Raw genomic sequence first — 27978 nt, forward strand, 5'->3', positions numbered from 1 at the left:
GAACCTTCCTGGTCACTGCGCATCCATCCCAAGGCTGTGTGATGGAACGTTCAAGCCCAGAACTGTATCTGAGGTGGTGAGGAAGGAAGACTGGAAGGAAATGTGTAGACTGGCTGACCTATAGCTTAGGTTGAAGGTCCAGGCATTCTCTACCTGTGAGAGGAGCCAGCCTGAGCTGGCCAAACCATGATGCAGTCCCTCCTGTGGTCATTTCCTTCCCAGCCTCCATTCATCTTCTACCACTCTCTAGCCAGCAGAAGCTGGTGGGTCTTGTGATTACCACTCTTGTTTACTGCCCCTCACCCCAGCTTCATTTGCTCAGGATCACTGCCACGTGGTAAGGAAAGTTTGGGGCCTGAAAAAATCTGCCCCAAGCCTGTGTGGAGCAAAATACCCTTAGACATTGTACCCTCACAAGGTTCCTCAAAATTACGTGACATTTTTCAGCTGATTGAACTTCCCTAACCTGACTTCCTAGAAAAGCCAGGAATTCAGAGAAAATGTAGGGCACTGACAAACCAATGAAGAGGTCAGTAAATTCTCCCAGAGTCCCCTCTCAGGACAGAAAAATGTTGTGTGTCAAAAGTTCAAGACCAGCCTGACCAAGATGGTGAAACCTGTATCTACTAAAAACTACAAAAATTAGTGTGGGGCAGTGGCAGGCACCTGTAATCCCAGCTACTTGGGAGGCTGAGGCAGGAGAATCACTTGAACCGGGGCAGCATAGGTTGCAGTGAGCAGAGATCGTGCCACTGCACTCCAGCCTAGGCGACAGAGTGAAACTCCATCTCAAAAAAAATGAAAAATGTTGTGTGAAACCTGTGGGCAGGGATAGCCTTCAACTATTTGGCCTCCCATAAACTGTCGACAGGTCTGGTTAGTTGCCCTCCCGTAGCTAGGTCCTAAATTGTTGCAAAAGCCACATTTATGTAGATCCTGCCAAACCAGCTAACTGGCCAATCTGTTTTCCCACAATATGAGCTACTTCACTGGGACATGTGTCCTCAGGTATATGCACTTTGATCCAGTTACAGCAAGTTACCCCAAGGAAATAATCAGACAAGGGCATAGAGCTGATTGTGAAGAGTCATTCATGGTGCCCGTGGTTTTGTAATATCAACACTTACAAATTAGAAGCAACCTAAATTGCCATCACTAGGGGATGGCTTAAGCAAATTATGGCCTACACATACAATAAAATACTTAACAGTCTTTACAAATAATCATGGGGTCTGTAATTACCAACATGGAAAAATGCTCATGATAACCGTGAAGAATGATAAAACAGTTCACTAAATTACATTCTGATATAATGGTACTTATTAAAGTCACATTCATATGAATGAAATTTTAATAAGTACCACTAAATCAGAATGTGTCCATTAAAGTCACATTCATATGAATGAAATTTTAATAAGTACCACTAAATCAGAATGTGTCCAGAGATCTATGGGGAATTATCTTCATGAAAATACTGACAGCAATTATCTCTGTGGTTGGGTATTTGGGTAATCTTTACATTTTTTTTTTTTTCACTTTTCTTGGTATTTAAAAAATACTTAACAATGATACAAGGTGTTACCTGGAAAACCTAAACTTTTAAAAATTTAAATTTGAGGGGAAAATGAACGAAGTCATGTTTTGGGAATAAGATCTTTGGTTGGCCACACCAAGCTGGTAATAGCATGAGGATAAGATAATTAACATTTATTGAGCACTTGCTATATGCCAGCAGGCCCTGTTCTAGGCACTTTCCATGTATCAACTCATTTCATTTGCACAACTCTACAAGGCAAGCCTTTTATGATGCCCATTTCACAGATAATGAAACAGGCACCAAGAGAGGAAGCCATTTGTTTGAGGTCTTACAGGTGCTAAGATGTGAAACAAAGATTTACACAGAGGTCTGTTTCTAAAGTCTCTGATTGTGACCCCTGTGTTCCTCTACATAGGGCTAGCTTACCTGCTGCTGATCTGCAGGGGAGGAGGGGAAGGTGCTAAGGTCAGAGGAGGAGCGAGGGATGATGGGGGGAGTGGAGAGGGCAGAGGTGGCTGCTGAAAATGAGGAGCAAGACACTGTCCTCTTCACCCTGCAATTCCTAAAGGCTCTTCATTTTCCCACTGGCCACCTATTTACCTAATCCCTCTAAAGCCTCGGTTTCCTCTTTTGTAAAATGAGGGAACCTTCTCAGGCCATTCAACTTAGAATTAATTAGCTCCTTTCTATGCCATATATAGGACTTTCTATACAGTCCTAGAAGCCACTTCTATTGTGGCACATATACAGCCGCCACCATCATCACTAGCATCCCACTTCTGGCTGACAGACACAGGCCCCAGTGTCTCTCAGAGCACAAGTTGTCAGAGCAGGCTGGAAGAGAGTTGGTGACTACCCTGAAGGATAATTCTGCTCACTCATTATTCTCCTCGCTGGACAGGAGACCCTGGAAACAGAGACAACATGTGATGCACCTCTGCATTCCCACTACCTAGAACATAAAGTCGCTCAATAAATAAATATCCTCTGTTGAATGAATAACTGGAAAGTATAGACATGTGGCCTTATGATTCCAGAGTAACAAGCAGGAAAAGCAACACTTGCACATTAATTGCTTTATTTTTTGTCTCTGTTTTCTACCTTATCTGGTACAGTGTTCAGAATAAGTACAAGTCATTAAAGAAGCCACTAATTTTTAACATGCCACTTAAGCAAAAGGAGCAAGAAAGCCCTATTTATATTAATTAACCAATTCAAGAAATTTTGGACTTTTTTTTTTTTTGAGACAGGTTTTCACTCCCGTTGCCCAGGTTGGAGTGCAATGGTGCAATCTTGGCTCACTGCAGCCTACCAGCCTCAAGCAATTCTACTGCCTCAGCCTCCTGAGTAGCTGGGACTACAGGCACATGCCACTGCACCCAGCTAATTTTTGTATTTTTTGTAGCAATAGGTTTTTGCCCTGTTGTCCAGGCTGGTCTTGAATTCCTGAGCTCAAGTGACCTTCCCACCTTGGTCACCCCAAAGTGCTGGGCTTACAGGCATGAGCCACCACACCCAGCCAAATTCTAGGCTTTCTATATAAATTAGAAAATGTAATTTATAAAACTTTGTTCAGGCATTTTACAGCCAGTGGTCAAAGCACAGAGCTAGTAAGAAGTAGCACCAAATCCAGCTTCTCTGCCCTCGGTGTCAACTGCTCTTTCTACTTTCCACATAGCACCACGCCTCCAGCCAGTTACAATGGTTGCTAAAAGCGGACCTGCCGTTAGCTCTGTCACCTTAGGTGAGATCAACTTACATCTGCATGCTTCCATTTTTCCTCCCTATTAGTAGATTGAGAATCATATCAGCTCTTCTTAGAGAAAGAAAATCTAAGAAACGTAGACAGATGTTCACATCTGAAGTTTGGGTTTCACCTTCCTTTTCTTCCTCTTGCTTACTTCCCTTCAAGGATTGCTGCCATCAGTGTCATCAAGCCCAGGGTTTCCCTAATGCTGATCCACCAGTTAGAGCATGGCTTGTTACTATAGAACCACTGACGAGTTTCAAAACATGCAGATTCCTGGACCCCCCACATTGGAGATTTTGGATCAAGAGGTCTTGGGTAGTGCCCACACACCTCTATGTTTTAAGTTCCCCAGGGGATTCTAATCTGCAGCCATATTTGGGAACCACTGACCTAACACCAAAACATGAGTCAGCTGTCTCTTGACTGTATTTAAAGAGATGAGTCATCACTTCACTTTAAAAAGAAAAAAAATAAGCTAAAACCAAAGTCATTGTGAGAACCTCTCATTTCTTTTACCTAAGTTTGAATTCAAGTTTCCTTTATCTGAGTTTGAGTTTGCAAGTCTTCGGTACTTGGTCTAATCATTTTATGGAGATCCCCCAGGTCTTAAGGCAAATGGACTTAAGACTTGTCCTCAGTTTAGTCCTGGGAACATGCTGTAGCCCTGATCAGCCCTGGGAAACCAGCTGGCTTTGGAGATCCTTCAGGCCAGAGTTGCTGGGGACCACACCAGTTCATCTTACACCATGCCTAGGTGCTGGGGTCCAACGGTCATGCCTCCTCTGGGTTCCCAGAGCCAGAACTAAAAAGATTGGAAAGGTTTGGGATATGGCTGGCTTCCAGAGACTGAATTGGCCACTCAGATTTTCAAGACAGAGGTAGGTAGGCCTGACAAGGAAGGCTCAGGAGGATGCTAGAATCCATGATGGGCCAGGAGTGGCACTGAGGCAGCAGAAACTCTGAGAAAGCAGAAGCCACCAGAAAGAGAAAAGAAGTTTGGAGTAGAGGGAAAGACTGAGGAAATTAGCAGTGAGAGTTGAACAGATGAGATGTACAAAGAGAAGCAGAGATGAGCTGAGGGAGAGAGGCTCTATGAACCATGAGAGGTGGGCAAAGAAAGCAGCTGGCGCTGAGGTTACCTTGTTTCTGACAGTTTGGGTCCTGCCCATCCTTATATCACCAATTCAATTGAGACTTGATCAAATGTTTTATTTTTCTATAACTGCTGCCAATAGTATTCTGGGAAACCCTTCTAGCGTGTTGGGTAGTGAGTGACCCTCATCATATCTCAGTACAATTTCATACTTTGCAGACCACTTATTATGACTCAGTCTAGTTCCATGTTTTCTAATAGCTTTTGAGATCGAATTCATACACTATGCAATTCATTCTTTTAGAGTAGGGGCTCCCAACCCCTGGACGGTGAACCAGTACCCATCCATGGCCTATTAGGAACTGGTTCACACAGCAGGAGGTGAGTGCACAGCAAACAAGCATTACTGCCTAAACTCCACCTCCTGTCAGATCAGTGGCAGTATTAGATTCTCATAGCAGTGCAAATCCTATTATAAATTGCACGTGCAAGGGATCTAGGTTGCTCTTCTTATGAGAATCTAACTAATGCCTGATGACCTGAAGTGGAACAGTTTCACCCCGAACCCATTCCCACTACCCTGCCCACAATGCGTGGAAAAATTGTTTTCCATGAAACTGATCCCTGGTGCCAAAAAGGTTGGGTACTGCTGATTTAGAGCATACCTTTCAATGGTTTTTAGTATATGCACAGAGTTGTGCAACCAATACTACAATTAATTTTGAAACATTTTCATCATCCCAAAATGAAATCCCATCTTTCTAGCATGGGATTAACCATGCCTGGCTAATTTTTGTTATTTTTTAGTAGAGACTCCTGATCTCAGGTGATCTGCCCACCTCGGGCTCCCAAAGTGCTGGAATTACAGGCATGAGACACCACACCCAGCCCCCGCCCCCATTTTCAAGAGATTAAGCTGCTCTTCACCTGCTTCCTTCACATTCCAGATAAACTCACAGCAGATCCCTGCTTCCTAATATTGAAAACGTTGCTAAAGCAGGTTCTAGGTAAACTGCTGCCTCCTCACAGTTCTCACCCCTTCCTTAGCTCTTGCTCTTTGCCTGTTTCAAAATTGAACTGCATTTCTTTCTCCTCCTCAGGCTGCATTTTTTCCCCCTTATAAAACCAAGCAGAGAGAGAGGACTCAAGATGGTGCTATGAGAACAACCCAGGATTGAAGCTCTTGCTGGATGTGTGGAGAGGGTGAGTCGGGGACGCATTTCCAGACGGATCTTAGTTGCCCACAGAACAGGGAAATTTCCAGGTATAAAAGAGACGCGGGATGCCAGGCAGAGGTCTCGGCTGGTGCTGGCAGCCTGTGCGGCTCTGGCCCGCGCTGGAGCGCAGAGGTGCTCCACAGCGCTCCATACAAAAGCGCACTGTTACGGGTGCCCTCTTGAACCGGCAAACTGAGACCTGGGAGAGCTAAACTTGAGACTGAATGGGACTTGGGTAGTGAGCCAGCCCAGGAAATCCCAGGGACAAAGTGTTTGGGCTAGCGCAGTGCGACAAAGAAAACGGCAATTCCAAACCCTCCTGGTGAGGAGGTTTTCTTAAAGCGCAGCTCCGTGGGGGAGGGGCGTCCGCCATTACCGAGGCAATCAGCCCCCACTGAGGTACAGGCCCATTGCTGATGTAGCCTGCCGTTGCCGAAGCAACCTGGCACAACAGAGAGACTCCACTACAGGGCGTAGCCCATGGCAACAGGGCGGAGATCGTGGCAACAGGGCAGAGACCGTGGCAACAGGGCAGAGACCACAGCAGAAGGGCAGAGCCTGCAGCAACAGGGCGAACCTCACACCAGCAGGGCGGATCCTCGGCAGGCAAATAGTGATTTGACTGCCTCCTAGCTGGGCAGGACAGCGAGGCGGACACTCACAAGGAAAGCCTCAACCCCCCCCCACCAACAGAGCATCTGAGAAAAAAAGGGTTTTTTCAGCCTATCAGCCCTGAATGAACAACAGAGTTCACAGCTCAGAAATTGAGCTCCTACAAAGTACAGACTGTCTCCTCAAGCAGCTCCCTGACCCCTCTATATCCAAAAGACTGACATTTGGCAGGCATCATTCTGGGACAAAGATAGCAGAAAAAGAAACTGGTAGCATCCCTCGCTTTTCCGCAGCTGCTATAGGTGCACCCCAGACAAGCAGGGCCTGGAGTGGACCTCAGCAGTCATACAATGAAGGGGCTAGACTGGTAGAAGAAAAACCAAGTAACAGAAATACTTCATCACCAACAATCTGGGTGTCCACTCAGAGACCCAATCGAAAAGTCAGCAACTACGCAGACGACAAGTGGATAAATCCACAAAGATGGGAAGAAACCAGCGCAAAAAGGAGGAAAACACCCGAAACCAGAACACCTCGCCTCCTAGAAAGGACCAAAACTCCTCACCAGCAAGGGAACAAAGCTGGACGGAGAATGAGTGTGACAAAACGACGGAATTAGACTTCAGAAGGTGGATAATAAGAAACTTTTGTGAGCTAAAAGAACATGTATTAAATCAATGCAAAGAAAATAAGAACCTTGAAAAAAGATATGAAAAAATATTTGAGGAAATGATAACAAGAATGGATAACTTAGAGAGGAATATGAATGAATTAAAGGAGCTGAAAAACACAATATGAGAACTTCGCGAAGCATGCACAAGTTTCAATAGCTGAATTGACCAAGCAGAAGAAAGAATATCTGAAGTCGAAGATCAAATCAATGAAATAAAACGAGAAACCAAGATCAGAGAAAAAAGCGCAAAAAGGAATGAACAAAGTCTCCAAGAAATGTGGGACTATGTGAAAAGGCCTAACCTACGTTTGATAGGTGTACCAGAAGGGGACGAAGAGAATGATTCCAAGCTGGAAAATACTCTTCAGGACATCATCCAGGAAAATTTCCCCCACCTAGCAAGACAGGCCAACACTCAAAGGCAGGAAATACAGAGAACACCACAAAGATATTCCGCAAGAAGAGCAACCCCAAGGCACATAATCTTCAGATTCAACAAGGTTGAAATAAAGGAGAAAATACTAAGGGCAGCCAGAGAGAAAGGTCGGGTCACCCACAAAGGGAAGCCCATCAGACTCACAGCAGATCTCTCGGCAGAAACACTACAAGCCAGAAGAGAGTGGGGGCCAATATTCAACATTCTTAAAGAAAAGAACTTTCAACCCAGAATTTCATATCAAGCCAAACTGAGCTTCAGAAGTGAAGGAAAAATAAAATCCTTTGCGAGCAAGCAAGTACTCAGAGATTTTGTCACCACCAGGCCTGCTTTACAAGAGCTCCTGAAAGAGGCACTACACATAGAAAGGAACAACCAGTACCAGCCATTCCAAAATCACACTAAATGCTAAAGAGCATCAACATAATGAAGAATCTACAACAACTAAAGGGCAAAACAGCCACTTAGCATCAAAATGGCAGTATCAAATTCACACATAACAATATTAACCCTAAATGTAAACGGGCTAAATGCACCAATCAAAAGACACAGACTGGCAAATTGGATAAAAATCCAAAACCCATCAGTGTGCTGTATCCAGGAAACCCATCTCACATGCAAGGATACACAAAGGCTCAAAATAAAGGGATGAAGGAAGATTTACCAAGCAAATGGAGAGCAAAAAAAAGCAGGAGTTGCAATTCTCATCTCTGATAAAATAGACTTTAAAGCAACAAAGATCAAAAGAGACAAAAAGGACATTACATAATGGTAAAAGGATCGATGCAACAAGAAAAGCTAATAAGTGCCCATATGAGGAGAATGGAGAGATCCAATATTGACACCCTATCGTCAAAATTGAAAGAGCTAGAGGAGCAAGATCAAAAAAACTCAAAACCCAGCAGAAGACAAGAAATAACTAAGATCAGAGCTGAACTGAAGGAGATTGACACACAAAAAAACCTTTCAAAAAATCAATAAATCCAAGAGCTGGTTTTGTGAAAAGATCAACAAAATAGACAGACCACTAGCCAGATTGATTAAAAAGAAAAGAGAGAACAACCAAATAGATGCAATAAAAAATGATAAAGGGGAAATCACCACAGATTCCACAGAAATTCAAACCATCATCAGAGAATATTACAAACAACTCTATGCACATAAACGAGTAAACCTGGAAGAAATGGATAAATTCCTGGACTCCTGTGTCCTCCCAAGCCTAAACCAGGAGGAAGCTGAAACTATGAATAAACCAATAACAAGGTCAGAAGTCGAGGCAGCAATTAAGAGCCTACCACACAAAAAAAGCCCAGGTCCAGATGGGTTCACAGCCGAATTCTACCAGACACACAAAAAGGAGCTGGTACCATTCCTTCTAAAACTATTACAAATAATCCAAAAAGAAGGAATCCTTCCCAAATCATTTTATGAGACCAACATCATCCTGATACCAAAACCTGGCAGAGACCCAACGAGAAAAGAAAACTTCAGGCCAATATCCATGATGAACATAGATGCAAAAATCTTCAATAAAATATTGGCAAGCCGATTGCAACAGCAAATCAAAAAACTTATTCATCATGATCAAGTAGGATTCATCCCGGGGATGCAAGGCTGGTTCAACATACGCAAGTCTATCAACGTAATTCACCACATAAACAGAACCAAAAACAAAACCACATGATTATCTCAATTGACGCAGAGAAGGCCTTTGACAAAATTCAACAGCCCTTTATGCTAAAAACCCTCAATAAACTCGGTATCGATGGAACGTTTCTCAAAGTAATAAAAGCTATTTATGACAAACCAACAGCCAATATCATACTGAATGGGCAAAAACTGGAAGCATTCCCTTTGAAATCCGGCACTAGACAAGGATGCCCTCTTTCACTACTCCTATTCAATATAGTGCTGGAAGTTCTAGCCAGAGCAATCAGGCAAGAAAAAGAAATAAAGGGTATTCAAATAGGAAAGGTGGAAGCCAAATTGTCTCTATTTGCAGACGACATGATAGTATACCTAGAAGACCCCATCGCCTCAGCCCAAAAACTCCTGAAACTGATAAGCAACTTCAGCAAAGTCTCAGGATATAAAATCAATGTGCAAAAATCACAAGCATTCGTCTACACCAATAACAGACTTAAAGAAAGCCAAATCAAGAACAAACTGCCATTCGCAATTGCTACAAAAAGAATAAAATACCTTGGAATACAACTCACAAGGAACATAAGGGACCTCTTCAAGGAGAGCTACAAACCACTGCTCAATGAAATCAGAGAGGACACAAACAGATGGAGAAACATTCCATGTTCATAGTTAGGAAGAATTAATATCGTGAAAATGGCTATACTGCCCAAAGTAATTTACAGAATCAATGCTATCCCCATCAAGCTACCATTGACTTTCTTCACAGAACTGGAAAAAACCACCATGAACTTCATATGGAACCAAAAGAGAGCCCGCATAGCCAAGTCAATTCTAAGCAAAAAGAACACAGCGGGAGGCATGACACTACCGGATTTCAAACAATACTACAAGGCTATAGTAATCAAAACAGCATGGTACTGGTACCAAAACAGAGATATAGACCAATGGAACAAAACAGAGGCACCGGAGGCAACACAACATATCTACAACTATACAATCTTTGGTAAACCTGACAAAAACAAGCAAGGGGGAAAGGATTCCCTGTTTAACAAATGGTGTTGGGAAAACTGGCTAGCCATGTGCAGAAAGCAGAAACTGGACCCCTTCCTGACACCTTACACTAAAATTAACTCCAGATGGATTAAAGACTTAAACATAAGACCTGGCACCATAAAAACCCTAGAAGGAAATCTAGGCAAAACTATCCAGGACATAGGAGTAGGCAAGGACTTCATGAACAAAACACCAAAAGCATTGGCAACAAAAGCCAAAATAGACAAATGGGACCTAATGAAACTCCACAGCTTCTGCACGGCAAAAGAAACAGTCACTAGAGTGGATCGGCAACCAACAGAATGGGAAAAAATTTTTGCAGGTTACCCATCTGACAAAGGGCTGATATCCAGAATTTACAAACAACTCAAACAGATTTACAGGAAAAAAACAAACAAGCCCATTAAAAAGTGGGCAAAGGATATGAATAGACACTTTACGAAAGAAGACATATATGAGGCCAACAATCATATGAAAAAATGCTCATCGTCACTGGTCATCAGAGAGACGCAAATCAAAACCACATTGAGATACCATCTCACGCCAGTTAGAATGGCGATCATTAAAAAATCTGGAGACAACAGATGCTGGAGAGGATGTGGAGAAAAAGGAACACTTTTACACTGTTGGTGGGAGTGTAAATTAGTTCAACCATTGTGGAAGACAGTGTGGCGATTCCTCAAGGCCTTAGAAATAGAAATTCCATTTGACCCAGCAATCCCATTACTGGGTATATATCCAAAAGACTATAAATCGTTCTACTATAAGGACACATGTACACGAATGTTCATGGCAGCACTGTTTACAATAGCAAAGACCTGGAATCAACCCAAATGCCCATTGATAATAGACTGGATTGGAAAAATGTGGCACATATATACCATGGAATATTATGCAGCAATCAGAAATGATGAGTTTGTGTCATTTGTAGGGACATGGATGAATCTGGAGAACGTCATCCTCAGCAAACTGACACAAGAACAGAAAATGAAACACCGCATATTCTCACTCATAGGTGGGTGATGAAAAATGAGAACACATGGACACAGAGAGGGGAGTACTAAACACTGGGGTGTATTGGGGGGAAAAGGGGAGGGCCAGTGGGAGGGGGAGGTGGGGAGGGATAGCCTGGGGAGAAAAGCCAAATGTGGGTGAAGGGGAGAAGGAAAGAAAAGCACACTGCCATGTGTGTTCCTACGCAACTGTCTTACATGCTCTGCTCATGTACCCCAAAACCTAAAATCCAATAAAAAATTTAAAAAAATAATAATAAAAAAAATAAAACCTCTACGAAATATGATATTATGTAAACAGATTAAATCTATAATGTATTGGTGTTCCTGCAAAAGATGGGGAGAATGGGAGAAACTTAGAAAACATGTTTCAGCAAATCATTCATGAGAGTTTCCCAACCTAGCTAGAGAGGCCAACATTCAAAATCAGGGAATGCAGAGAACCCCCATAAGATACTGTACAAGATTGTCGCCAAGACGCATAATCATCAGATTCTCCAAGGTGGAAATGAAAGAAAAAAATGTTAAAAGCAGCTAGAGAGAAAGAATAGGTCATCTGCAAAGGGAAGCCCATCAGACTAACAGCAGACCTCTCAGTGAAACCCTATGAGCCAGAAGAAATTAGAGGCCTATATTCAACATTATTAAAGAAAATAAATTTTAACAAAGAATTTCATATCCAGTCAAACTAAGCTTCATAAGTGAAGAAGAAAAAAGATCCTTACAGACAAGCAAATGCTGAGGGAATACATTACCACCAGGCCTGCTCACACAAGAGCTCCTAAAAGAAACACAAAATATAATAAGGAAAGACAGTTATCAGCCTCTACAAAAATGCAGTTAAGTACATAGACCAGTGACAGTATAAAGAAACCACACAAACAATGCTCCCAATTAAAAGGCACAGAGTGGTAAGCTGGATAAAGAAGCAAGAACCAATGGCATGCTGTCTTCAAGGGACTCATATCACATGCAGTGACACACATAGGCTCAAAATAAAGGGATAGAAAAAAAATTATAGGAAAATAGAAAACAGGATTGCAATCCTAATTTCAGACAACACAGACTTTAAACCAACAAAGATCAAAAAAGACCAAGAAGGGCATTACATAATGGTAAAGAGTTGGACAAGAAGATGTAACTATCCTAAATACACTTGCACTCAATACATAAGCAATCAGATTCATAAAAAAAGTTCTTAGAGACCTTTAAAGAGAATCAGACTTTCACACAACAATAGGAGGAGACTTCAAAACCCCACTGACAATATTAGACAGATTATTAAGTCAGAAAATTAACAAAGATATTCAGAACCTGAACTCAACACTGAACCAAATGGACCTGACAGACATCTACAACTCTCCACCCAAAAACAAAAGAACATACATTCTTCTCATTGCCACATGGCACATACTCCCAAATCAACCATACAATCAGACATAAAACAATCCTCAGCAAGTGCAAAAGACTAAAATCATACCAATCACTCTGTCAAACCCACAGTGCAATAAAAATAGAAATCAAGACTAAAAACATTGCTCAAAACAATACAATTATGTGGAAATTAAACAATCTGCTCCTGCATGACATTCAGGTAAACAATGAAATTAAGGCAGAAATCAGTAAGTTTTTTTAAAAGTAATGAGAACAAAGACACAACATACCAGAATCTCCAGGACATAGTTAAAGCAGTGTTACAAGGGAAATTTGTAGCACTAGGTGCTCACATCTAAAAGTTAGAAAGGTCTCAAATTATCAACCTAACATCACACCTAAAAGAACTAGATAAGTAAGAGCAAACCAACCCCAAAGCTACCAGAAGATGAGAAATAACCAAAATCAGAGCTGAACTGCAGGAGAATGAGACATGAAAAACCATTCAAAAGATCAATGAATCCAGGAGCTGGTTTTCTGGAAAAAAAAAAAAAAAAAGATAGACTGCTAGCTAGATTAATAAAGAAGAAAAGAGAGAAGATCCAAATAAACACAATAGGAATCAACAAAGGGAATTTACCACTGGCCCCACAGAAACACAACCATCAGAGACTATTTTGAACACCTCTACGCACATGAACTAGAAAATCTAGAAGAAATTTATAAATGTCTGGACACATTCACCCTCCCAAGAATAAACCAGGAAGAAATTGAATCCCTGCACAGACCAATAACAAGCTTCATAACTGAATCAGTAATAAATAGCCTACCAACCCCCACCACTCAAAAAAAAATAATAAGCCCAGGACCTGATGGATTTGCAGTCAAATTCTTCCAGATGTTCAAAGAAGAGCTGGTATTATTCCTACAGAAACTATTCCAAAACAATTGAGGAGAAGGGGCCCCTCCCCAGCTCATTCTATGAGGCCAGCATAATCCTGATACCAAAAACTGGAAGAGACACAACAAAAAAAGAAACCTTCAGGCCAATGTCCTTGATAAACATTGATGCAAGAATCCTCAACAAAACACTGAATCCAGCAATACATCAAAAAGCTAATCCACTATGATCAAGTAGGCTTTATCCCCAGGATGCAAGGTTGGTTCAACATACTCAAATCAATAAATGTGATTAATTACATAAACAGGACTAAAGACAAAAACCCCATGATTATCTCAATAGATGCAGAAAGGCTTTTTATAAAATTCAACATTTCTTTATGATAAAAATGCTTAACAAACTAAGTATTGAAGGAACATACCTCAAAATAAGAGCCATCTATGACAAACCCATAGTCAACATCATACTGAATGGGCAAAAGCTGGAAGCTTTCCCCTTGAAAAGCAGCACAAGACAAAGATGCCCTCTCTCATCACTCCTATTCAACATAGTACTGGAAGTTCTGGCCAGAGCGATCAGGCAAGAGAAAGGAAGAAAAGGCATCCAAATAGGAAGAGGGCAAGTCAAAGTATCCCTGTTTGCAGATGACATGATTCTATATCTAGAAAACCCCCTAGTCTCAGCCCAAAAGCTCCTTAAGCTGATAAACAACTTCAGCAAAGTTTTAGAATACAAAATGAATGTAAAAAAAAAAATCACTAGCATTCCTATACACCAATAGCCAAGCCAAGAGCCAAATCAGGAGCACAATTCCATTTATGACTACCACAAAAAGAAGAAAATACCTAGGAATACAGCTAAATAGGGAGGTGAAAGAGCTCTACAATGAGAATTAGAAAATACTGCTCAAAGAAATCAGACATGACACAAACAAATGAGAAAACATTTCATGCTCATGGATAGGAAGAATCAATATCATTAAAATAACAATACTGCCCAAAGCAATGTATAGATTCAATGCTATTTCTGCCAAACTACCAGTGACATTCTTCACTGAACTAGAAAAAGCTATTTTAAAATTGATATGGAAACAACAAAGAGCCCAAATAGCCAAAGCGATCAAAGCACAAAGAACAAAGCCAGAAGTATCATGCTATCAGACTTCAAACTATACTACAGGGGAACAGTAGCCAAAACACCATGGTACTAGTACAAAAACAGACACATAGACCAATGGAACAGAATTGAGAGCCCAGAAATAAGGCTGCACACCTACAACTATCTGATCTTTGACAAAGTTGACAAAAACAAGCAATGGAGAAAGGACTTCCTATTCAATAAATGGTGGTGGGATAGATAACTGGCTAACCATATACAGAAGATGGAAACTAGACTCTTTCCTTACGCCAGATAGAAAAATCAACTCAAGATGGATTAACAACTTAAATGTAAAACCTAAAACTATAAAAAACCCTGGGAGACAACCTAGGCAATACCATTTGGGACACAGAAGTGAGTGAAGATTTCATGATAAAGACACCAAAAGCAATTGCAACAAAATCATACATTGACAAATGGGATCTAATTAAACTAAAGAGCTTCTATGCAGCAACAGAAACTATCAACAGAGTAAACACACAACCTACAGAATGGGAGAAAATGTTTACAAACTATGCCTCTGACAAAGGTCTAATATCCAGTATCTACAAGGGACTTAAACTTAAAAAAAATCAAACAACACAATTAAAAAGTCAAAGGACATGAACAGGGATTTTTTAAAAGAAGACATATATGGGGCCAACAGGCATACAAAAAAGCTCAATATTACTGAACATTAAAGAAATTCAAATCAAAAATCACAATGAGATATCATCTCACACCAGTCAGAATGGTTATTATTAAAAAGTTAATAAGTAACAGATGCTGACAAGGTTGTGGAGGAAAGGGAATGCTTATACACTATTGGTGGAGTGTAAATTAGTTCAATTGTGAAAATTGCAGAAAGCAGCATGGCAATTCCTCAAAGAGCTAAAAACAGAACTACCATTCAATCCAGCAATCCCATTACTGGGTATATACCCAAAGGAATGTAAATCATTCTATCACAAAGCATATGCACACACATGTTAATCACAGCACTATTCACAATAGCAAAGACATGGAATCAACCTAAATGCCTATCAGTAACAGATTGGATAAAGAAAATATGGTACATATAAAACATGGAATACAGCCATAAAAAAGAGCAGGTCTTTTGCAGGAACATGAATGGAGCTGGAAGCCATTATCCTCAGCAACTTAACGCAGGAACAGAAAACCAAATACCACATGTTCTCACATATAAGTGGGAACTAAATGATAGGAACATGCTGGAGCCTACCTGAGGGTGGTGGCCCCAGGGAGAGGGAGATGAGAAAAAAATTACTGGATGCTAGGCTTAGTATCTAGGTGACAAAATAATCTGTATGACAAACCTTCATGACAAGAGTTTATGTAACAAACTGAAAATCTAAACTAAAAGTTTAACAAAAAAACTAAAAAAGTTACCTGCAAGTCCTCCACCAAGAAATGCCTTTATTAACACCTTGGTATGTACCACCCATTATTTTCTTTAGACAAACAGATTTATGAGGCAGGCTAATGTGCTGAGATACTAGCTTGAGTTTTATTTGGCCCTGCTGTGAAAATACCTGGATCTTCCTTTGCTTCAGGATGCCCTGAAGTGTGGAGAAACAGAGCTGAGCTGCCCAAAGGAAAGAGTGAAGAGGAGAGGCAGGCCAAGCCTGGAAAAAGGCTACCCAAGACAGGAAAGGGAATCGTGGTGAGTGCACCTCACTCCCAAAAAGGGACAGGAACTCTGGGAGGGTGAGGTGTGGTTTCCATAGATACTAAAACTCAAAGCCACACAGGGGACATGTCCATTCCTCAGCCAGTCACTGAGGCCAGAAACAGAGCATCAGGTAAGAGAATGGCAGCTCCTATGGAAACCACAAGCCTGGAGCCATGGGTGTAGAAGTAGGTCCCCAGAGGAAGGACAGCTCCCACAGATGCAGCCCCAACTCTTGCAGTCTAGGCAGCCACTCCCATTTGTAGGTACTACACAGCTTCGTAGTACTTCTTGAAGTACTTTTTGTTCAAGGGATGGAGTGAAAAGAGATGCAGGACAAGGAGGAAAAAGATGAGCCGTGCTTTTACAGAAGAAAAACAAGGAGGCAGGGAAGGCTTAGAGGACAGGCAACGAGAGAGGACAAAATGCATTAGAAAAATGCAACTAAGAAAACATCCTCGGTCTGAGTGTTCAGATCCCCATCTCTGCTGATCCTACCCCTATAAGCACAAGGAAAAGGGAAGGAGGTAGCAGGAGAGGGATTGATCATCCGGGCCTATATTCAAGTTGGCCTTTTCTTACCATCTGGTTTTAATCTCACCAATCACAAGCCTCATGGTATAGTGGGGTCACTGAGGTCTGAGTTCAAATTCAGCCATGAAACTAAGGAAACATTGCTTGATCTTGAACATGTTTTCTCATGTGTGTTATGGGTCTAACTGTAAACCACACGTTGCACTGAGAATGAAATGCAGCACTATGAAATGAAGTGAGGCTGGTTGAATAATGGTCCCCCCAAATTCATGTCTACCGAGGACCTCAGAATGTGAACTTATTTGGAAATAGGGTGTACACAGAAGTAGTCTAAATGAGGTCATAGTACATTAGGGTAGGCACTAATCCAACAGCTGGTTTTCTTGTAAGAGGAGAGGAACATAGATACACACAGCAAGGAATGCCATTTGAAGATGGAGGCAGAGATTGAAGCAAGGCAACTATAAGTCAAGGAATGCCAAGGGCTTGAGGTCATGTGTTACAGAAGCCCCAGGAAGCTAGTACATTTCCTGGCACAGTGCTAAGACATGCTGATATTCTTAGTTCTGTCCCTTTCCCCTATTCCTAAATGTGTTTCAGGGATACTGGGGAAGCTGGAGCACATTTAAGAGTAGGGGAAAGAGAGGGAATGAAAGGGTGTTAAAAACTCTCAAGGGGTGTTAAAAAAAAAAAAACTCTCAACAAACAAGGTATTGAAGGAACATAAATCAAAATAATAAGAGCCATCTATGATGAACCTACAGCCAACATCACACTGAATGGGCAAAAGCTGGAAGCATGCCCCTTGAAAAGCACAAGACAAGGTTGCCTTCTTTTACCACTCCTATTCAACATAATATTGAAAGTCCTGGCCAGAGCAATTAGGCAAAAGAAAGAATGAGAAAGAAAGAAAAAGGAAGAAAGAAAGAAAGAAAGAAAGAAAGAAAGAAAGAAAGAAAGAAAGAAAGAAAGAAGGAAGGAAGGAAGGAAGGAAGGAAGGAAGGAAGGAAGGAAGGAAGGAAGGAAGGAAGGGGAAAGAAGGAAAGGAAAGAAAGGAAAGAAAAAAGAAAGAAAGAAAGAAAGAAAGAAAGAAAGAAAGAAAGAAAGAAAGAAAGAAAGAAAGAAAGAAAGAAAGAAAAGGCATCCAACAGGAAGAGAGGAAGTCAAACTACCCCTGTTTGCAGATGACATGATTTTGTATTTAGAAAATCCCATAGTCTCAGCCCAAAGAACTCCTTAAGCTGATAAACTTCAGCAAAGTTTCAGGAAACAACATGAACATGCCAAAGTCACTAGCATTCCTAAACACCAGGCAAAGCTAAGCCGAGAGCCAAATCAGGAATGCAATCCCGTTCACAGACAAACTGCTGAAAGCAAAACCAAAACTTCCCAGACAAGACTGACTTTCGTCAGTTCCTCAGAACTAGTTCTGGTTTGACTTACCCCCATGTTACAGCAAACCTTGAGCTGAATGAACAACTTTTATTCTGTTCATATAGGTCTTAACGCCAATCCTGACAACTTTTTTGTTACCCATCCTCATATGTCCCAGCTAAAAAAAAATCCCGGGTTGGAGCTACTGCATGCTGATGGTTTTGTTTTTCCTTTTGGCTGTACATTTTGGTGGCTACTATAAGGAAATCTGACGCAAACAGCAACTGTTTTTTGTTGTTTTCTTTTGCATCTTTACCTGCAGAGCTGTGACAAGTCCTCACGTGAGTATCGAGTGGGTTGAGATATTCTCATACTGTTTGTGTTATGGACCATGATGAGGCTGCCAAGGTCGGGGAAGGGTGGCCTATCTTCTCTTCACACCATTTGAGGCAGGAGACATTCTGCCTCAGAAATTGTGCTGAGGGACACAAACAAGGTGCCCCCAGATTTCTCTCACTTGTCGCTATACATATTGTTCTTGTACAGTTTTATAAGGTGAGATATTTTCTGCATCAAAGATGTGCACTGTAAAAAAATTTATTCTTTTTTTTTTTTTTTGAGACAGAATCTCACTCTGTTGCTCAGGCTGGAATGCAGTGGCACAATCTCCACTCACTGCAACCTCCACCTTCAAGCCTCCTAAGTAGCTGGAATTACAGGGACATGACACCATGCCCGGCTAATTTTTATATTTTTAGTAGAGATGGAGTTTCACTGTGTTGGTCAGGTTTGTCTCGAACTCCTGACCCGTGCTGAGATTACAGGCGTGAAGCCACCAGACCTGGCCAAAATTTAACTATTCTTAAGATTGTCTTTCAGCTTAGAGTTTTGGGAAGCTTGATGGTTAAGAATTTAAAAATCTGTTTTCCTATGACTGACATCTGTTTGTGATTATCCATTTAGTAGCCAGTGATCACTCCAGGCTGGTCTTTGTTTACAAGCTATGCCTAAAAGTCAGCTGTCAGGGGAAAAAAACAAAAACAAAAACCCAAAACTATTATCTTAATAACTAATAGAGGTAATCATTATTGAACAAAAGCATGATTTGGGGATTATGGAAAGGCTTATTTTTCCATATAAAATGATCAGAGAAAAGGTAAAAAAATTAAAGAGACTGCAACAATTGTTAGTGATTGCTCACGGCCTGGGTGCTCTGCGCAGAAGAGCAATGGCGATGGGTTCATGTGGAGCGGGTGGAGGTGGAGAGGAGAAGCTTGAGTTATATTACTGACTAATCAGGACTTTTAACCCTGAAATACTATGGCTCTGGGAGGGCAGGGAATGAGAGACCTAAATTGACAAAATGCAAAGTAAAAATATTTGGTGTAAGCATTAATGAGACAGTTGTATCAGAGTCAGTTGTATCAGAGTCAAATACAGAGTTGGCCTGGATGTCTTCCAAGCTCCTTTCCAAGCCTAAGATTCTGTGAGTAGGTGAACAATCCTGCTCCTGCTGCTCTTGCCACTGGAACCTGATCTGTTTGCCTTCATCACTTGAGCTCTCTCATCAGCAGTCTTCGTTGTCTGCTGCTTCAGGATGTCTTCTGTCCAGATTTCTCCTGTTTGTGAGCTTTTTCATTGAAGTGGAGCTCCTCATAGACAAGAAGCACACCTTTAAGGTTCTCTGAGTCCCAAGTTCCTAGTGCAGTGCCTGGCAATACACATAGGTGTTATTGGGTGCTTGCCGAATTGTTAAATGGATTTATTTGATGAAATGTCAGGAGAATCACCAGAAATGAGATGTTTGTGTAATGGACAGGGGACAGTTGGAGGTTGACTTGAAAAAGGAGATCGTAGAGACAGTATTATGCATCATGCTTCAGAGTTTGCTTTACAATGCACTGGACAGCAACCAGTAGATTGTTGTATGTTATTTTTTTTTTTAATTTTTTAAATTTTTTATTGGATTTTAGGTTTTGGGGTACATGAGCAGAGCATGCAAGACAGTTGCGTAGGTACATACATGGCAGTGTGCTTTGCTTTCCTTTTCCCCTTCACCCACATTTGGTATTTCTCCCCAGGCTATCCCTCCCCACCTCCCCCTCCCACTGGCCCTCCCCTTTTCCCCCCAATACACCCCAGTGTTTAGTACTCCCCTCTCTGTGTCCATGTGTTCTCATTTTTCATCACCCACCTATGAGTGAGAATATGCGGTGTTTCATTTTCTGTTCTTGTGTCAGAGTGCTGAGGATGATGTTCTCCAGATTCATCCATGTCCCTACAAACGACACAAACTCATCATTTCTGATTGCTGCATAATATTCCATGGTGTATATGTGCCACATTTTTCCAATCCAGTCTATTATCAATGGGCATTTGGGTTGATTCCAGGTCTTTGCTATTGTAAACAGTGCTGCCATGAACATTCGTGTACATGTGTCCTTATAGTAGAACGATTTATAGTCTTTTGGATATATACCCAGTAATGGGATTGCTGGGTCAAATGGAATTTCTTTCTAAGGCCTTGAGGAATCGCCACACTGTCTTCCACAATGGTTGAACTAATTTACACTCCCACCAACAGTGTAAAAGTGTTCCTTTTTCTCCACATCCTCTCCAGCATCTGTTGTCTCCAGATTTTTTAATGATCGCCATTCTAACTGGCGTGAGATGGTATCTCAATGTGGTTTTGATTTGCATCTCTCTGATGACCAGTGACGATGAGCATTTTTTCATATGATTGTTGGCCTCATATATGTTTTCTTTCGTAAAGTGTCTGTTCATATCCTTTGCCCACTGTTGTATGTTATTTTAATTCCACATGTTAATCTCCAAATGTGTCATATGTCTAATTGTTGCATACTTAGGTTACAGTATCACCTCCTCATGCCACACCCTGCTCCACTGTAGGTGAGCTCGATAACCTTCAAGTCAACTCATAGAATTCCAGGATAGACAAAAGCATCTGACACCTCTGATGCTAGCCCCAGTCACCTCTGATGCCTTCCAGCTATGTCTAACACACCTGTGGGCTGATTTCCAGTCCTTAGTGTTCAGGGCTCCCTGTGGTGAACTGCCCTTGCTTTGAGGGATTTTTCTCCATTGCCTCGTAAGTACTGCTATGGGGTAGATTCTGATACTCTTCAGACCACCTTATCTCTGCCTTCTTCACTGGTCCTCTGCTCCTGCTCTCCAAATGTTGGGGCATTCCTGAGTTCAGATCTTTTCTTCATAATCTTTCTGTGTATATTTTCCCCATCAGATGGTTCATTCATTCCTCAATATCAACTAACATTTCCGTATTAGAAATAACTTCCTTATCTTTAGATCTAAATTTTGTACCAAACTCTGAACCTATAATATTTTGGAATGCTTATGCCTTTCCCAGACTAAAACCAAACTCACTGTCTTCCCTCTCTGCCGTCAGCTCCCAATCTTCTATTTCTCCCTGCCACCCCTTATGCCCCCATAGCTTCAATACTGTCTTGATGATCTGGCTTTAAAACCACAGTCAATCTTGTTGCTTTTCTCTTTGTCTCTCATGCATGACTGATCAGTAGTCAATTGTTTTATAATGCTTCTTCTTCCTCTTGCTTCCCTTTTCTGACCTGAATTTAGGACCTTGTTACCAAACATCTAGATGAATACAATGACCCCCTAATTGAGTGATTCTCTGCCAATTCCATACTGAAAAAAATAGATTTAGTCTTTTTCAGATACTCCTTTGGTATTGTCACTCAGTTTTTGAGTGACTGCCACTATCTCCCCATTGGCAGCTCTGTCTGGCATTAAGCCCTTGACATTCTCAACCTAAGTGTCAAGCCAAGTTACCCTGTTCATTGTCCCCTCAACATACCTGTGCATTTGCACCTCTGAGACTGCTTCTGAGTCATCTATGCAGTGCCCTTTAGAATAGCTTCAATCCCAAATACTACCCCTGCTTCAAAGGCCTAGTTCAAATCCCACCCTTCTGCGAAGTCTCCCTTCCTGCAGTCAACTTCTAGGGTTTTTGCAATTTTATCACTTGTTTTACATCAGTTTTACCATTTTTCATGTGTGAGAGTTTTAACCTTCCAATTATGGTACAATGTCTTTAAGGTTAAGGGCCCTTTCTTAGAGGAAACCCTTGATGAATTCTCCAAAGGTGAATTCTTCTATGAATTATCACAACTTTCCAATATAAAGGCTTACAAAAGGTGGGAACTCATTTAAGTGCTCCATTAAATTGAATAGAATAGCATCTTAAGGCTACTGGTAGTCTATCTATGCCACAGATGGTTTAAAGATCAACTAATTACTCACACACCTATAAAAGCACAGCAGTGGCTCTAATATCCCCCCCAAAACTCAAGTGTCTACTGGGTTTGGCAGGCAACAAAAATTAGTGAATCCAGCTAGGTCTAATACAATGGAGAATGGTAGGACCTGGGGCAAACTCTGCATAACTTACTCAAAGGCATTAAAATTCAGATTATTTTCAGACATTGCTAATTACAATTACTGTCTTAGACACTTGGCTTTAAAACAGTGGTTAGCTCAGTATTTCAGATCAATTGGGTATGTATTTATCGATGTCTTCACGGATAACCAGGGCTCTGCTAGACACTGAAAAAGGAAGAAGCAGAAGAGATAAGACTGGCAATATTCAACAAAGAATGAAGTATTTTACAAACACGAAACTTTAGGCTGGTTATCATTACACAAAGGAATGAATTGCTGGGATTCTTGAGATATTTCCATAGAAGTCTATGCCTCACTTATTGTACAGACCAGAGAATTCCATAAAAGCACTGGCTGTGTCTTATTCACCTTTGTATACTAGAGCTTGGCAAATACCAAGTAAATGTTTTGAATAAATGAAAGAGATAATTAAAGTTTCAGCACCACAATTACTTTTACTTCATCTATCAATTTGGAAATAGAACTCCACTGACAGTAGAAATGGCAAGAAACTAGGCCTATAGCAACCAAGAAGTGAAACTGCTAGAACCCACCATCATTTTTGATCCTCTTGCACATTTCGGTTGAAAAAAAATTTCCACATTTTGTGTTTACAAACTTATCCTCAGAATTTACAGATGTTTCCTTGATTTCTCTGGAAAGATATAACTTCCTACTGCAACTGAGTAAATTGATATTAGTACTTCTTATGTAGAAATAAACAAAATAAGCTGGACAATGTAGCATGCAGCTATAGTCCCAGCTACTTGGGAGGCTGAGGCAGGAGGATCACCTGAAGCCAGAGTTTGCTTGAGGCCAGAAGTTCAAGGCTGCAGTGCTCTATGATCATACCTGTGAATAGTCACTACACTACAAGTTGAGCAATGAGTGAGACCCTAAAGAGTCTCTAAAGAAAAAAAGAAAGACAAAATAAGATCTAAAACTGAGTATGAACTGATAAATACAAGGCAGACAAGAAGTATCCTGAAAAGCACAACAGTTATTCAGACATTTGCTTGGGAAGCTCAGGGGAGGATTTATGAAGGAGGTGGCCCTGAGTGAGTCTTTTTTTTTTTTTTGAGACGAAGTTTCGCTCTTGTTACCCAGGCTGGAGTGCAATGGTGCAATCTCGGCTCACCGCAACCTCTGCCTCCTGGGTTCAGGCAATTCTCCTGCCTCAGCCTCCTGAGTAGCTGGGATTACAGGCACACGCCACTATACCCAGCTAATTTTTTTTTTTCTATTTTTAGTAGAGATGGGGTTTCACCATGTATGGTCTCGATCTCTTGACCTCGTGATCCACCCGCCTCGGCCTCCTAAAGTGCTGGGATTACAGGTTTGAGCCACCGCGCCCGGCCCTGAGTGAGTCTTAAAAAATGGGTAGACTTTTACCAGGTGAGATCTTAGTGAAGATATAGTGAGAGAAGTCGTCATATAGGAATTCATGGGATTTTTAGACAAAAGATTACCGCCTTTATAAGTGATAGTGACAATGAATGCGAAGAATGTTTACCACTTGCAAAAGTATTTTTCACATACCTTTTCCAAGTTCCCAGAAGCATTTCTGTTCATTACCTGTGGTTTGGTCCAGAGACTCAGATATTAGAGAACTTGTTGATTTCCACTTTCTAACTTCCCAATACAATTAAGATGAAAATGGACAGCCACATAGGAATAGACATCAAGAAATTTATTTACAAAACACAAGTGAATTTTAAAAGAGGAGACTAAAGAGGTGGTATGGTGTTTGAATGTGTTCATTTTGTCTCCTGGAGAAAAGTCAGCACAATGCTCATTCAGCTAAAGAAGTATTTGTGTTATAGCTCTTTCAGTCCACCATTCGCCAGGTCCTGAGCTCTTGTCCCGCATGCAGGAAAAATGAGGTATGCAGACAACTGGAGGGTGAGCACGGCCAAGAGGAGATTCACTGAGTGACAGAACAGCTTTCAGGAGACCCAAAGTGGGTAGCATCTTTCCACAGGCAGGTGGTCCCAATGAGTGTTTGGCTCTCAGCAGAGAGGAGACCTGCAGTGGATAGTTCCTTACCACAGGCAGGTCATCCCAGAGAGTCGAGGCAGCTCCTTCCTGCAGCTGGTAGTCCCAATGTCTGTTCAATTCTGGCTGAGTCCAGGGTTTTTACAGGCTCAGAAGGGAGGAAATGTGTACTGATTAGTCCATGGGCAGCCATGGAAGGGCCGAAAAAAGCATTTTAAGTTCTTGCTCCAAGCTGTGGATTCCACCCATGATTGGCAACCTGGTCCCCAGGCTTTGGGCCATCCCTGACTTGAAGGTGGGGTTTCACTGGGGACCTAACACCTTCCCACCAAGGAACCCATCTGCCTCTTGCTATCAACATGCTGTCCATGACACCCAGGCTGTCGTGCCGAGGGGTGCCTGCAGGCCTGCCTTGAGCCACCCTCAGCCCCTGCTCAGCCTCCCTCCTATGCTTGTCAGCAGAGGCAGCAGGGGCTGGTGTATTAGCACCACTCTGAGTATGCACATGCCTGGCCAGGTTGTGATAGCACCTAGAGTGGGCCACAACTCTGCTCCACCCAGGAGCAGGTGCCAGGAGCAGGAAAAGGCCAGGGAGGGGGAGGAGGCACTTTCAAGTTTGTGGGATCAGGGGACTTCCTGGGCCCCTGAGAGTGCAGAGATGCCTGGTTCCAGAGCCACAGCTGGGCAGCTGCAGCTGTGCCTGGGAGCATGGGGCTCCCACCCTGCCAACTGTTCTTGGGCTCCCACCTGTTTTTGGCCCTGCTGGCTCTGCACAGCGCGCAGTCCTGACCACACTTCCCCCACTGCAGCTGCTCAGGCAGCTGCGGCCATCTCTGTGACCTACGATTGTGCTACTGACTCAGCTCTGGGCAACAGAGAGAGACCTATATGGTATGTTAGATGGTAATGACTGCTTTCTGGGAGAAAGGATAACTAAGGATTGCTGGGAATGCTGGGGCAGGGTTGGAGTGCTCTTACAATTTTATATAAGACACTCTCAGCAGAAAGAACAATGAAAATGTCCTGGTAGATGGACATGCACACCCACAGCAAGGTCCTCCCTTAGGGGTTGGATCTGTGGAAGAAGCCACACAGGCCTGGAAGCAGGCTTAGGGAATTCCCATTCAGGCTGGGAATTCCACCATCCCAAGGACAGATTGCAATGGATGGTGGTTGGTAGGTTGGTAGGTCAAGGGCTCCAGATAACACCTCTCAGCCCTGCAGACACCTTACCGTCAGCAAGAGGCATGGCCACAATGGGATCCTCTAAAGCATGAGGTCCAAGACAGAGGCCCCTCTTGTCTTGGCTGCTGGAAAAACTGGGTTTAACACTGAGTGGAATGTTGAGCCATCAGAAGGTTTTAAGCAGATGTGGTCTGACTTATATTTTTTAAAACCACTCTGGCTGCAGAATCAACTGCAGGAAGACCAAATTGGAATCACAGAGTGCAGGTGTCAGACTACTGCAGAAATCACCATGAGCGATGACAATGACTAACTGATATGGAAGCAGTGAAGGTGGTAAGAATTGGTCAGATTCTGGATATATTTGAAGGAAGGGCCAATAGGGTTTGTTAATGAATCAGATGCAAAGAAAGGACTCAAGATGACTCTAATGTTCTTTATAACAGTGTCTGTTCCTCAGTTTGTTCAAGAAGACAGTGTGCTAGGAAAGTCCCCTTGGAAGGGAAGGAGGAAGGGGAAGTTAAAGCCAGTGGCGGGTGATCCAGGAGTCTTTTCTGTTACTACTTCTATGTTACATGCCATCCTTTCATGTTCTAAAAATAAGAATGCTGACAAGTGCCAGGCCTGTTGGTGCAGCTTAAGATGATACCTTTTCTGGATGTGTTTGCATTTTAATAAGGAAGGGTATCTTCAGGTCAAGCTAAGGTGTGCCATGAGCATTGCCCAGTAGAAAGCACTTAATTGTGTTCCCAGTTGTTACCTGCTGTAAGATCCCCCTTTCTAAAATAAAAACAAGAATACAGCTCACTGAGGACCTCACATTTCCCTCTAGCTACTGACTCATTTCTCTTCTCCTTTTTATAGCACTCTTCTTGAGAGAGTTGCCTATATTTGTTGCTACATCTTTACCCATTCTCTCTTGAACCCATTCAAGCTTTTATCTGTATAAAACTCACTGATACTGTGCTTGTCAGGATCATCCATGACCTCAATACTGCTAAAGGCAACTCTCAAGAGCATTTGGCTCTATGATCACACCTTTGTAGCACTGTGTTTTAAAATACAGGTTTTATTATTATTTAGGTATGGTGAGGCCAACATATCAGGAAATGACTGTCTTTGAAAAGAAAGTATGTTATACTTACAGATCCCAAGAGAAGAGAGCACACCATGCCACAAAGGACCACATGGGGAAGCACCAGGGTCAGCCAGGAGGCAGGTGGAGGGTGGGCAAGATCTTTATTGTGGTTTCAACAGGAAGAAATGGGTGAGGCAGGGAGAGTGGATTTAGAATTAGCTAATATGAATAATTTCAGCAGGCTCTGGGGCATAGGGGCTGTCCCTAGTCTTCTAGTACCTAGCCGTGGGGTGATTAGGGCAGGTGGATAGTGTTGGGAATGTGAAAGCCCCAGTAAATGAGGCAGTTGTGGGTATGGGCTCTGGAATGGGTTGCTTTGCATTTGAAAGGTGTGCTCATGGCCTAGTGGTTTACTCTCTTTTAGAGGTTAGAATTGGCTAACCCTAGAAGGGGCAGTCCCTTCAGGGTCAGCAAGGCCCTGAAAGTCAAAGCATCGAAATATAGAAAATAAAATGCATAGATAATACACACCGCCATTTGCCTTTGTACCTTTCCTCTCAATCTTCTCTACTGGTGACCCCTCTTCACAAAGTTTTGTAAATGTTGGAAATTCTCCACCTCTCAGTCCTCAGGCACTCTCTTTCCTGTCTCTCTGTAGGTGATATCATACAGATCTCCATGACTTTAAATAATACTTCTGCATTGATGACTCCTAAATTTACCTCTCTATCCCAACTGCCTAAGAAACACCTCCACTTGGATGTCTAATAGGCATTTCAAACCAAACCTACACCAAACAAAACTTTTCCCCCTTCTCTAATCTGCTTCTCCCTCAGGCTTCTCCATTGCCCTAGTGATTCAAGCCCGAAACTTGGAATTTTCCTAGATTTCTCTATTTTTTTCAAACTATATATCCAGCCTGTCAGCAGTTTCCTTCAGGTCTTTTTTCAAACTATAGAAGATCTAAATAAAGGAAAGACATGCCGTATTCATGAATTAGAAGACTAAATATTATTCAGCTGGCTGTATTCCGCAAATGGATCTATGGATTCAATGCAATCCCTGCCAAAATTCCAGCTTCCTTTGTCTGCAGAAATGAGAAAGTTGACCCTAAATTTCATCTGGAAATGTAGGGAAGCAAGAATACCCCCTATAAAAAAATCTTGAAAAAGACTAACAAAGTTGGAGGACTCACACTTTCCAATTTCAAAACTTACTACAAAGCTACAGTAATCAACA

General features: G+C 42.0%; 2 protein-coding genes across 3 annotated transcripts in view; one reads left to right on the forward strand and one right to left on the reverse strand.

Annotated features, from left to right (window-relative positions):
- PLGRKT (plasminogen receptor with a C-terminal lysine) overlaps positions 1-27978 on the reverse strand; it is a 281104-nt gene that overhangs the window by 135316 nt on the left and 117810 nt on the right. The gene's annotated exons all lie outside the window — the stretch shown is intronic.
- Positions 18093-27978, forward strand: part of PDCD1LG2 (programmed cell death 1 ligand 2) — a 59071-nt gene continuing 49185 nt past the window's right edge. For both annotated transcript variants that reach the window (XM_035305223.3, XM_035305218.3), the window contains exon 1: positions 18093-18382. The gene's annotated coding sequence lies outside the window, so the exon portion shown is untranslated. The remainder of the gene's footprint in view (positions 18383-27978) is intronic.

The sequence above is a fragment of the Callithrix jacchus genome, chromosome 1, assembly GCF_049354715.1.
Source record: "Callithrix jacchus isolate 240 chromosome 1, calJac240_pri, whole genome shotgun sequence".
Classification (NCBI taxonomy): domain Eukaryota; kingdom Metazoa; phylum Chordata; class Mammalia; order Primates; family Cebidae; genus Callithrix; species Callithrix jacchus.